This window comes from Fringilla coelebs (assembly GCF_963513975.1).
Source record: "Fringilla coelebs genome assembly, chromosome: 17".
Taxonomy (NCBI): domain Eukaryota; kingdom Metazoa; phylum Chordata; class Aves; order Passeriformes; family Fringillidae; genus Fringilla; species Fringilla coelebs.
This window is the reverse complement of record NC_140043.1, coordinates 4,371,073-4,382,546: the sequence shown is the minus strand read 5'-3', so window position 1 is coordinate 4,382,546 and position 11,474 is coordinate 4,371,073.

Sequence of the window (11,474 nt, the reverse complement as noted above, 5' to 3'; positions counted from 1 at the left end):
TGGTTAGTAAATGTTTTAAGGTGCCTATGGATCACATGATTGTACTTTTCACTACTCGGTTTAGCTACTATGTGAATGACACTGTAAGAATATAAATGAGTCAATTAGCTGGTGCTTTGTGTCACAAGTTCAGTGTTCCACCACTTCTACCATTGCTGTTTTCAGAGTTAGAAAGTTGGAGCCAACCAAGATTTATGTGGTGCTGAGTATGTTACTTTTTTCCATGGACATGATATAGGAAAAATCTTCTTCATCTCCTATCACTAAACCTTTCCAGACTTGTACATGGAGCTTTTCTATTTGTTGTGAAGCAAAGTGTTAGCAGTGCTTCAGGGTGGTACTGTGATGATCTCTGCTGCCTCCAGCCAGAGGAGTTTGCTGTGAATATTCACCACAAGTCTGTTTTCCCACCAGTACAGTTTGTGGAGTTTAGGATTTCTTTTCTGTGGATCTGGGATACCTTCTTGTGGATCACAAAACATGTTGAAGTTCTGGAACAGATTGCAGCCTATTTCCTGTAACAAGTTCTTCTGTAGAAAAACAGGAAATAAAATAAGTAACTTGTTTTTTCTCCAAGGTTTCTTCAGGATAAACCACAGTGCAGCCTTACAAATTTAATTCCTGGGATATCATTCTGGGTTTGTTTTTTTGGTTTTTGTTTTTTTTTTTTTTTTGAAGTGTAGATTATTTAAGTGGATAACCAGGGAGTTAATGAAATTTACTGATGTAAAAAAGTGAAGATGGTTCTTTGCATGAATAAGGACTCAGATGATAAAAGCAGGAACCTGCAGTTGGAGCACCTTTATAAAGACTAGGGAAGGCTCTTGCTCTTCTGCCAGTGTGCTCCTTGCTTTGTCAAAGGGTAGATCCACTCTTCTGAATTCAGAATGTTTTAGAAACCTTATCAGCAGGGACCTCTGGCATGGTCCTGTCCAAAGCTCATGTACAAACCTTATTAAAAAGCACATGATATGTTTGTTGCCAAGGAAACACAAGCCATTAAGCCCTAGGAACATAATTCATAAAAACAAAATTTTAGCTATTAACATCTACTTTCCCCATTAGTGCCATGAAACCTCCATGAAACAGCCTTGCAGTCTGCAGCTAATGGATGTGCCATAACTGGGAATGAGGAGGGAAAGGAGGAATTGCAACTCACTGAGCTCACAGTGAGGAGAGGGCAGGACAAGGTTTGTTTTCATCTCTTGTGCTCACAAGGCACTGAGCACCTGTTTGTCCCACTCCTGTTCCTGCTCATTATCAATCACATCAAAGACAAGTCTTTGCTAAGCAGGGAAAGATCAGGCCTGCATTTCCAGCAGGTCTGTTGGAATATGAAAATATAAACTTGGCATGAGAAAAGAAAAAGTGAAGCATTTTGTATTGGTTTCACATTTAATATCTTAGTCATTTTAATTTTTACTTCTCTGGATTTAGTATGTGTATTCTGTTATAATTAGCTAACTCACAATGGGTTTAACATGAATTGTGCTTATAGATAGCATTTTAAATTTTTTTTGTTTGTTTGTTTTGGTCATTCTCAATTTGCTCTTAAAATCTATAAGCTGTATTCTTCCTCTTCATCCTTCTCCTTTTAGGAATTAAATTGGATTCATTAATTTTTTTCATCCTAATACTGCAAAGTACTTAGGAATTTCTTGTGAAGGATCCACTGTGGCTACACAGGTGTTCTGTGCCAAAATTGCACTGTACTTGTGTTCTAGGAAATATTTCTAGAAACAAAAAAAAAAGAGGAGTAAAGTGAATATGGCTCAATTTTTGCCTGGTCTCAGCTATTGGTTGCCACTCTAAGGTGTTGTCCAGGACCACAGTCAGGATCCCAAGGCTGGCCTGAGTTATTGTTGGCACTTTGCAGTCACACATGTTCAGCTTTGGGATAAAAAGCCAAAGTGAACTCAGGGTCATTTATTCTTTATTCTCAGCCATCCCACCAATTTTGAACCATCACTTCTGTCTTTGAGAGGAGAATTAACATTGCTGTCTGGAAAAAAATGCTGAATTTACTGGAGTGGGGTAAGGCTTATGAATCCCTGGGATATGTAGCCTCAGTCTGCAAATCATCCATCAACAATTTAGTGTAATAAATCAGTTACAGGCAGCTGATGAAATCCATTGCCAGCTTTTCCCAGAAGTATTTGGACACCTCTCCTGCAGCTTTGGAGAGATCTGTGTATGAACTGAACAAATGGTGATTAGGAGCTCCCAGACTTTGCCCCCACAGCCCTGGTGTGCTTTCAGCTAGCTCACATGCAGATTCTGCTCACATTAGTCACAGTGAAGTGGGGCTCTGAGGTGCACTCTGCTTTCTCCAGGGATTGATGGGCCTTTGCCTGATAACAGCCTCAAGGATTTGGCAGTGAGTGATTAGTACAAAATTAGTATGTGGCACTATTGACTTTTTCAGCCCTGTAACCATAAGAATTACAATTTGTCAAATCTCTGACTTGTGAGCCTGTGATAGCAGATCTGAGTGCAGAGATGAGCTTGTCAAACAGCCTCGTACAGCAGGGTAGATTTAAAGAAAAGGAAACGTGTCAGGGATCTCCAGATAACATAACTCAGTTTGAAGTGTGCCTCCAGAGAACATGAAGGGCAAGGCTACCTTCAAAGCTAGATCAATTGCTCAAGGCTTTGTCTGATCAGATTTTGAAAACCACCAGGAACAGAGATTTCTGTCTTTCTAGACAACCTATTTCAGGACTTGAGCCCTTACACTGAATTTTTTCTCTTCTATATCCACTGGTGATTTCTCCTGCCCCAATCTGACCATTGCTTCTTGCCCTTGCACTGTTATCTCTAACAAGTGTCTTTATCTCACATGTAATTACCCTTTAAATGTTTGATTATCACAGTTGGATTCCTTTCCCAAACCTTTCCTTCTTCAGGCTTAACACATGCAAACCCTCAGCCTCTCTTCACGTGCCACAAGCTGCAGAGGCACTTCACCATTTAGTGATGTTCCCTGAGCTCTCTGCAGTTATCAGTGTCACCTGGGTGACAAAAAGCCCAGGGTGGGACACAGTGTCCCAGGGGCTGCCTCACAAGTCCCTCCTGGCCCACCTGCTCCCTGTGCTCTGCCAGTGCAGCACTGCCAGTGCAGGGGCAGTGCTTGCTGTTAGCACAGTGTACAGAAGGATGTCCTCAAACGATCTGTGTCCTGATATCCCTGTGTTTTCCTCTGCAAAGCAGGAAATCAGGACAATTGTGTAACACAGAAGTTTGTGGAGAAGTTTCTTCTTTGATATTAGCTTTTTTTCAAGTTCAGTGTCAGGAAAAGCACAGAGCTACTGCAAGGGCACTTGATCCTCATGAGTGCCTGGATACTGCACCATTTCTGATCTCCCATTCAAACACAAAATGCCAGGCTGGGGCAAAAAGCATCCTGAGACTGGGACAGACAACAATTCTGTCACTGGTGGGGACCCCAGTGCTTATTTGGCAAAACAGCAACCAGCACAGAGCAGGGACTAAGCAGTGAGAGGGGAAGCCTTGAAACCTGGGCCTGTGCTGATTTTTGCACTATTTTCAAGCAGTTTGGGACTTGAGATCTGCCACCACAATCTGGGAGTGACCCCAGCCTTGTGGGAATTTCTTGGCCTGTTGTTATGGATGGACAAGTATTAGTAGCAGGTTTCTTTTGTGCAGCTCAGGGAGTCACCTCTACTGCTCTGACAGTGAGGGTGTCCCCTCCTGTCCCCAAAATGTTGAAGAATTTTGTCTTGATGGTTGTTATTGAGCAGTGGTTTGCTCATAAAGGTCACCTGGGCTCTGTCATGGTCTGAGGCCGTGGTGGATTCACTGAAACACCTGATCATGATGAAAAGTCTTACATGATAAAATGAGTCTCCTTTCTCTTACTGCCAGCTGTTCTGACTCTTAAGGAATCATTAACAAGTAGTAAAATAATAGCCACTCTAAATCACTTTGGTGTCCTGTGATTGTACAACAATGATTATTATTCTCTACCCCTTGTGATCTCCTTGGAGAAAGTACAATTTAAATACTATTTCAGTCAAGTGAGGGAATTTGTAATGTGTGAACATGGAAAAGTAGCTTTTTATGTGTTTCCTAGTTTGGATACTCAGCCTTCTTATAGAAACTCCTATTACTGATAGATAGGAAATCTCAGAAATCTCAGTGGCAATATAGTGTAAAAAATAAATGTTTCAGGATGTGGAAAAAATTCCAAAAAGTTACAAGTATACAGTTTTTCAGCAAACACATGTGCTATTCCTCTGACAACAGAAAGGGCCTCACTGGTATTGTCATCAAATTATTTTTTTTTAAATGAATGTGGGGTTTGCTTGCTCTCTAAAGCATTGAAATAAAATTTTATCTGCAAGCACAAATGGAAGCTCAAACTCTTAACTGTCCCTCTGGGCTGCACCCAGAGTGTTCTGGAATGTGCATCTCCCATTCTATCTGTGATCTTTGCATGATGTTCCCTAAACATTTACTCCTCTTTTGCATGAGCTTAAGGGAGGACCACTGACATTGGAGGAGTTAGAAGAGATTTTTGCTCTTCTGGGACAGATCTCTCAGAGCAGATTGTGAGCCTTTATTCCAGTGGGATGGATTCCCTCTGCATGTCATCTGTCTGGGTGGTGTTGGAAGCTGCATTCTTGCCTGGGGTGACTTCAGTGCTGCCCCTGATCTGCACAGCTCAGTCTTACAGTCCTCAAGATAGTTTTCAATAAGCAATGTCCTGATGATGTGAAACTTCTTAACTGATGCTGAAAAATGTGTTCCAAATTTTACACACCCTTCTTAAACACAGTGTTCTACACAGTGCAACTGCATCTGAATCACCTGGTTCCACACCTGCAGGGTTGTGAAAGTGCAGGGCTTTTCAAAGCTCTCCACCTTGTCCCTCTGCAAGCAGGTACAGAGAACCTGTCATCAGTGCTAATCCTCCTGCCAGCTGCCACCCTGCTCACACTCCCTGCCTGTTCTATGGGCCAGCCTGCCAAAGGCTTGATCCCATGATCCTTGCTTCTGATAGAGCCACATGTGGATTTATGTGCTGTGTGTGGGGGAAAGCACAGGAATTATTGCTGCAGGGACCAGAAACAGAACAAGTGGAGCTGCTGAACAAGCTGGATGGAGTTATGACCTGTTCTGTGCATCCATCACAGATCCTGCTGGGCCCTGGCAGCTAAACAGGCTGTCAGAGCTATCCAAGCCCACAGGAGCTTTTCCTTTCAGCAGCATTATTTGAAAAATAGGTGAAGTTGTTATGTTCTGCTGCTAGAACTGTTCTTTATTAGGCTCTTATTGATTTCCCACTCCTAATTGCTAATAGCATCCTTCTCTGGCTTTAAGGAAGTGAACTGCAGATGTGGAATCCCCATAAAACCAAGATGACTTTTATGAGGATTTTTTTTGAAGGGGTGAGGAGCAAGGGAAAAAGGAAAAGCATTCCAGGGATTTCTCTCTGTTCCTTTAGTATTGCCATAATTATCCTATGCATGGATGTGTCATTGTTTTCAATTACCACTGTTGAGCTGAATAAATTGGTGCATGATACTAAATGTTGTTCTAGGCTGTAGCTATAGATTGTGCCATGGATTGGATGGATGAAAATATTGCTGTAATGACTGGTTTGGGTACAAATGAAAATTTCGTATCAAATCTTGCAGCAATAGCCTGGCACCACTGAAGAGAAAGAAAAAAGGATACAATGCTGAATTTTTAGTTGCTTTATGGTAATCCTGGGATGGAGGAATGCACAGAACTGCTCCAGGAGGTTTTCTCCCTGAAGAATATTTCTTCTGGTGGAGAACACCCATAACTGGGTCCTGTGGTGGTGTTTGCAGGGGTCCCAGGATGAGGGAAGGGATGAGAATCTTGACTCCATGTATCAGAATGATTTATTATTTTATGATATATATTATATTAGAAGAAAATGATATACTAAAAGAATAGAAGAAAGGATTTCATCAGAAGGCTAGCAAGGAATAGAAAGGAATGGTAAAATCTTGTGACTGACCAGAGAGTTGGAGCCAGCTGACTGTGATTGGCCATTAATTAAATCACCACATGAGACCAATCACAGATCCACCTGTTGCATTCCACAGCAGCAGATAATTATTGTTTACATTTCATTTCTGAGGCCTCTCAGCTTCTCAGGAGAAAAAAATCCTAATGAAAGGATTTTTCATAAAATATATCTGTGACAGGATCCCCCTGCCTTGCCCTGTACTCCCTGGGCTCGGCGGGGGTTTGGGGAATACCGGCTCATCCAGTCGGTCGGGCTTTGTGCCCTTTGCAGCCGCAGATCACAGGGAAGATACGGCTTTTGAAGGCAGGCTATTCCCAAATATTCTCTCCTCGTGCCTGAGTGGTGCATTCTTAGGCATAATCAGCCCCCGTGCCCCTGGAACAAAGGGGCAGGTGGCTCTGACTCTGGGAATGCTGATGGTGCTCGCTGCTGCCTCTGCTCTGAGCACCGCTGCAATCAGCAGGGCTTGGAACGTGAGCTTGGAGGCATCAGCAAACCCTGCCCAGGGCTGGGCTGTGCCACGGCTGGGGCGGCTGCTGTGCCTCAGCAGAGCTGCAGACGTGGGGAAGAGTTTGGTTCCTTCCGTGAAGAGTCGATTATATTAAATGATCGGGTTGTCTGTCTCCTTACATCACAGTGTGAGGAAAGAGATCTGCTCCTGTAAAGAACAAGTAGGAGTTTTGGATGTTCTGCTGCCAGTAAACACTCATCTAAAAATGTAAGGGACCAGCCTGTGCCTCAGTCACAATCCCGGCAACAGCCCCACCCACCCACGGCTCACCTCTCATCCTTCCTCATGTTCTGACACACCTGGAGAAATCCTCACCTAAATGCACACATGGCCTGAAATAACATCCATCTCATGGAGAAAACAATTGATAGCTGAGGTCCATGAACTAGAAATCCTCTCAGAAATGTTCTTCTTTCTACAAAATGATTTTTAAAGTCTGTCCAAATACTGCTTCACAGTTGTTTTGGGGGAGGTACCTCTGCAGAAATGTACCTGGTAATTTATTGATGTTTTCTTGTTTTCAGATGTCAGTATCTTTTTCGCACTCTTCATTATTGCCATTTCTCTTCTTTCTTTTCCAACAGTAATCTGTGTATAATCTGGGTTGGTTGTTTTGTTTTTGGTTTTTTTTTTTTGGTAGATTTGTTAGCTTTTCCTTCCCCCTAGTAGGGATTTGTTTGCAGGAAAATTTTTCACTTTTCTCCTGACCAGAGATTCCTTAAAGAATATTTCAACAGGTTCTCTCCAACAATATTTTCTGTTCTCTTTCATTTTCAGGAAGCTTAATATCTATTTTGTAGACTATTATTTAGACTTTGTCCCTATTTGATTTCTCAACCAAACACTTTTAACTGAAGAGCCCCTGGGACCCTGTGCAGCAAATTGGACATTAATATTAGGTTATGACATTAGTAGATTATGGTCTTTTCTCCCCATCACTTAGATTTCTTTAATCAAATTAAACTGTCAGATGCAATAAATAAGAATATATTTATTGCTGTTTATTGCTGTAGGGCAATCAAAACATGCCCACAAAGGCTGAGGCTGTCTGCTGTTCAAGAGTAATTACATTGGGTTTGAGCAAATCAAATAGGGCAACTAAGGCTTTCATTGGGTCTCCTGGAAAAGAGGAGAATTATTTCAGTGGAAGGGGCATCAGCAGCTCAGCTCCTGTTCATTTCTCTCCTGTATTTTATGCAGCTGAGCTGCTCTTTTCCCTAAAGTGTTTCTGGAACATGAGTGTTAAAAATATTGTGAGAGCTGGCATGATGATTATGCAGCTCATTTGCATAATTCCTTCTGTTTTTTAGGTTTAGCAATAGTAGAAGTGGCAGGCCAGAATGTATCCATCTCTGAAAAATGTTTTTCTGGACACATTGTTTCAAGGGAAAGGGGAAATCCCAAAAAGGATTAGCAAGACTCTAGTATATACAAAATACAATGGATTAGATAATGAGAATAAGGCATAATGTCCTGTGTTATTTAGTCTATTATTTATGAGATAATAATAATAATATTTCTGTTTTAATGAGAATGGTACTCACTTGAGAAGTTGCTTGTGGGGATTAATCTGCCCTGCTATCAGGTGACTAAATCTGGAGACAGCCTGCATTGGCTTTGGGGAGTAATTTTTAATCTGTTATTCAACTTTATTAGTCCCAGTGGAAATTTCAAACCCATCTCTTGCCATTAGTCCTCCCCTATTAACCTCCTTAAATATAAGAATTAATAAAACAAATGAATTATTTGCACTCTTGGCCTGTTTTGTAGGAGGAATACAGCCCTGAGATTGTTGTTTCTATAAGATTGGCAATGCTGAGATACTGCAGGGTTGAGTGTACTCAGTGATCACACAGAGATAATTTAATTTAATCAGTTGCTGAAGAAGTGAATGTATTTCCTTGCTTCATTTCTGCTGGTCTATCTGCATATAGATCTATTTTTATGTCCTCTGATATTCTCCTCTGTAGAGATACTAATCAGAAAATTAGTCTTGAAAGTGTTCATTTTTGTTATCTCTTTTGTCTCTTGATGAATACGTGGTTTTGTTCATGTTTCTCAACCTGATCCTCTCAGTGAATAAGAATAGAATGACCTTGCTTTCTTTCTGATAACCTTGTAGGAAAACACCTGTTTTCCTGCTGATTTTTTTTTCTATCTACGTCATACCTGCTGGACTTCAGATCTTTTTTTGCTTTTAGTAATTCCTCTGCAACCGATTGCACATTTTAGTTTCCCACATTTTTGTTATCCTTCTGTGACTAATTCTTCTAATTAGAACCAGGTTTTGCTCACTTAATCAAGATTGTAGAAAGAGAAGAAGGACTTTTGACATCAAAAAGTGTTAAACAATTCTCTTAATGCCACTCTCCATTATTAGAACCATATTAGGAAAGCTGTGCTGGGAGCCTTTGAATTTATATCCATTTGCAAATATGAACTCTTTTCCAAGTTCACACTGCAGGACTAGGAAACTCTCAAAGGAGGGTAGAGAATTTACTAACATAGCATGTGGCTTTCTGCAAATACAATAATTACAAATGTTTTGTCTGTGTTTGTCCTTCATTGCTTGCAGAAAGGATACTGTGTGTGTTAGCATTTCTGAAGAGCATCCCCAAAGAAATCTACTTGCTTTATCAAGAGATGTGGAGGAATGCCAGGGAAAAGATTAGAGGAGTTCCTCTGTGGGAGGTACTTTGCATGCTGATGCATCTTTCTCTTTGTTTGTAGTTGATTTGTTTCACCATTGCTTTATCATTTGTCATCCTCAGGAGGAAGATTTTACACAAAAGTTTGTAAGAGACTTGGGTAAGTGCTAGTAACTCTCACATTTTCTGAGGACAGCACAGCAATTGCAGCTGCTACACAGTTGATGAGCTGCCCTGTGCCCCATCAGAGAGCTGTGGCTGGTCAGTTGGGAATGCAGATCCATCACATTTATCCCATTTGCTCTCCAGCAGCAGCCTGGGGTGGGAATTTGAACCAGGACCTCGCTGGTCTGTAGCTAATTGCCCTCTCCTCCATTCTCTGTTTGTCTGTCAGGTCTGAACAGACATATTCATGATAAGCTTAATGTCACCAGGCTCTATCCAGAGGGGAGCACTCACTATAGACATGGATCAGAGGCACTGAGTTATCTCACTTAAACTATCTGGTTTTCTCACTCCCGTTAAAATCTCTCTTGCTTCAATAAATTGCCTTGGCTCACAGGCAAAGCTAGAGAAATACCCTCAGTATATTGAATTATTTGTCAATTGGAACCCTAAAACTGCTTGAAGAGACCCTTCAGGAGGATGAGAGACCCACAGAAGCACATTGCTAGCAGAGAGTGAGGAAGAGAAATGACTGTTGTGTTCTGATGTGGTGTTCTCTCATGATATCAGGAGATTCACTCCTGCTTATCTTGAAAGCTTTAACACAAAGAAAGATGCAGCCTATTTCCAATCTGAAAACCTGCCTGACCTTTCAGTGCACACCTTTTGTATGCACTGAATTCAAGCAGTGAATCACTGGGTACACCAACAACCTACAATGCTTCCAGGTTTCTCTTTGGGCTGCAGATATGTGGATGTGGAGATGAGATATTCAGAGCCTTGACAAAGCTGCCTCCCCTTCTGACAGTCTTGTAGATGATGTTGGTTTCTGCTTAGTTTCTGTTTGTGGCCTACAGAAATAAAAAAAAACAATTCAGTTTGTTTCCACTGTACATAAAGATAGGAACAGTGTGATTACTATTTTTTAGATGTTTGTTCTCCATTAGTGTTTCAAACCTTGGAATTTTGTTGGTGTGGCCACTCTGTGGCCAGAGGCTACAGTATTGCTCAGCCTCTGGGCTCTCTTCTGCAGAGGCTGGGGTGAGAGCACAAACAAGGCACATTAGGGTAGATCAGTTCCTGACTAATGTTTTCTTTTGCTTGCCTCTGTAGGCTGACACAAAAATGGAATTCATGAAAACCAAACTTTTTGTTAGGTGCAAGGACCTGGAGGAAAATGTGTCAATCTTTGTAAAGAAGTGCCATCTGCAGCCTATCTTAGGCAAACTGTTTCCTGATAATTAAGGTTAGTAAATAAGTCTTTTATTTTTCACTGAAATACACAGCAGGGAAGGTCAGAACTAATGGGAGTTTTGGATGCTCAGCAGCTTTCAGGGTTAATTTTTTCTCTGTTGGATTTAAAGCTAACATTTCACAGTCATGTAGGACAAACTGAAGAATGTGTTTGGGAGAGATGCCTAAACTATCAAAGCTAGCACTGTTTTATAAGAGTATAGCTGCTCAAGCAATAGAGAATTTAAAATTTCACTCTTTCAAGTAATCCCATTGTATTATAGGTTCTTTGCTGCTTTTTATTAGCCACAATTACCACAGGGTAGTTTACCCAGGAGAAAATCGTTGCCAATGAGCAGAGTGCCAGCCCTTGATTTCATTTCAGAGGAAATAACACCTGCAAGATCAGTCAGGCCTGCTGTGCTTCCCACGTCCTTGACTGCTTGTTCTGCTCAGTGCCACTTCAAGGTCACATTTTACACCCTAAAGGCTGTAAATGAATAATAATTCCCTAATATCAGACAAGGAATGGGACTGTCAGATATCCTCAGAGCCCAGAAATATGCCTGGCACCCGGATATATTGTTCTAAATACCCTGGACTTCTCTGACCCCTTCTAGCTCAAACAGAGGCTCATGGGTATCATTTGGGGAAGCTTCCTTACTCAGAGCTGTGAGGATCTGTCCATAAGCTGTGTGTTCCACATCTTTGTGGCCACTTGCTTTGCTTAGCTTAATTCTGAAGTCAGAGGAGCAAATAAAGGGAGAGCAGACCCAAGCTCTGATGAACTTTGAACTTACTCAAATGTGAAGCTGATTAGCTACAATAGAGAGAGCCAACACCATGGTCTAAACAGCCTGAAATTCAGCTCAGTAAGCTCCTGGGTCCAGATCTT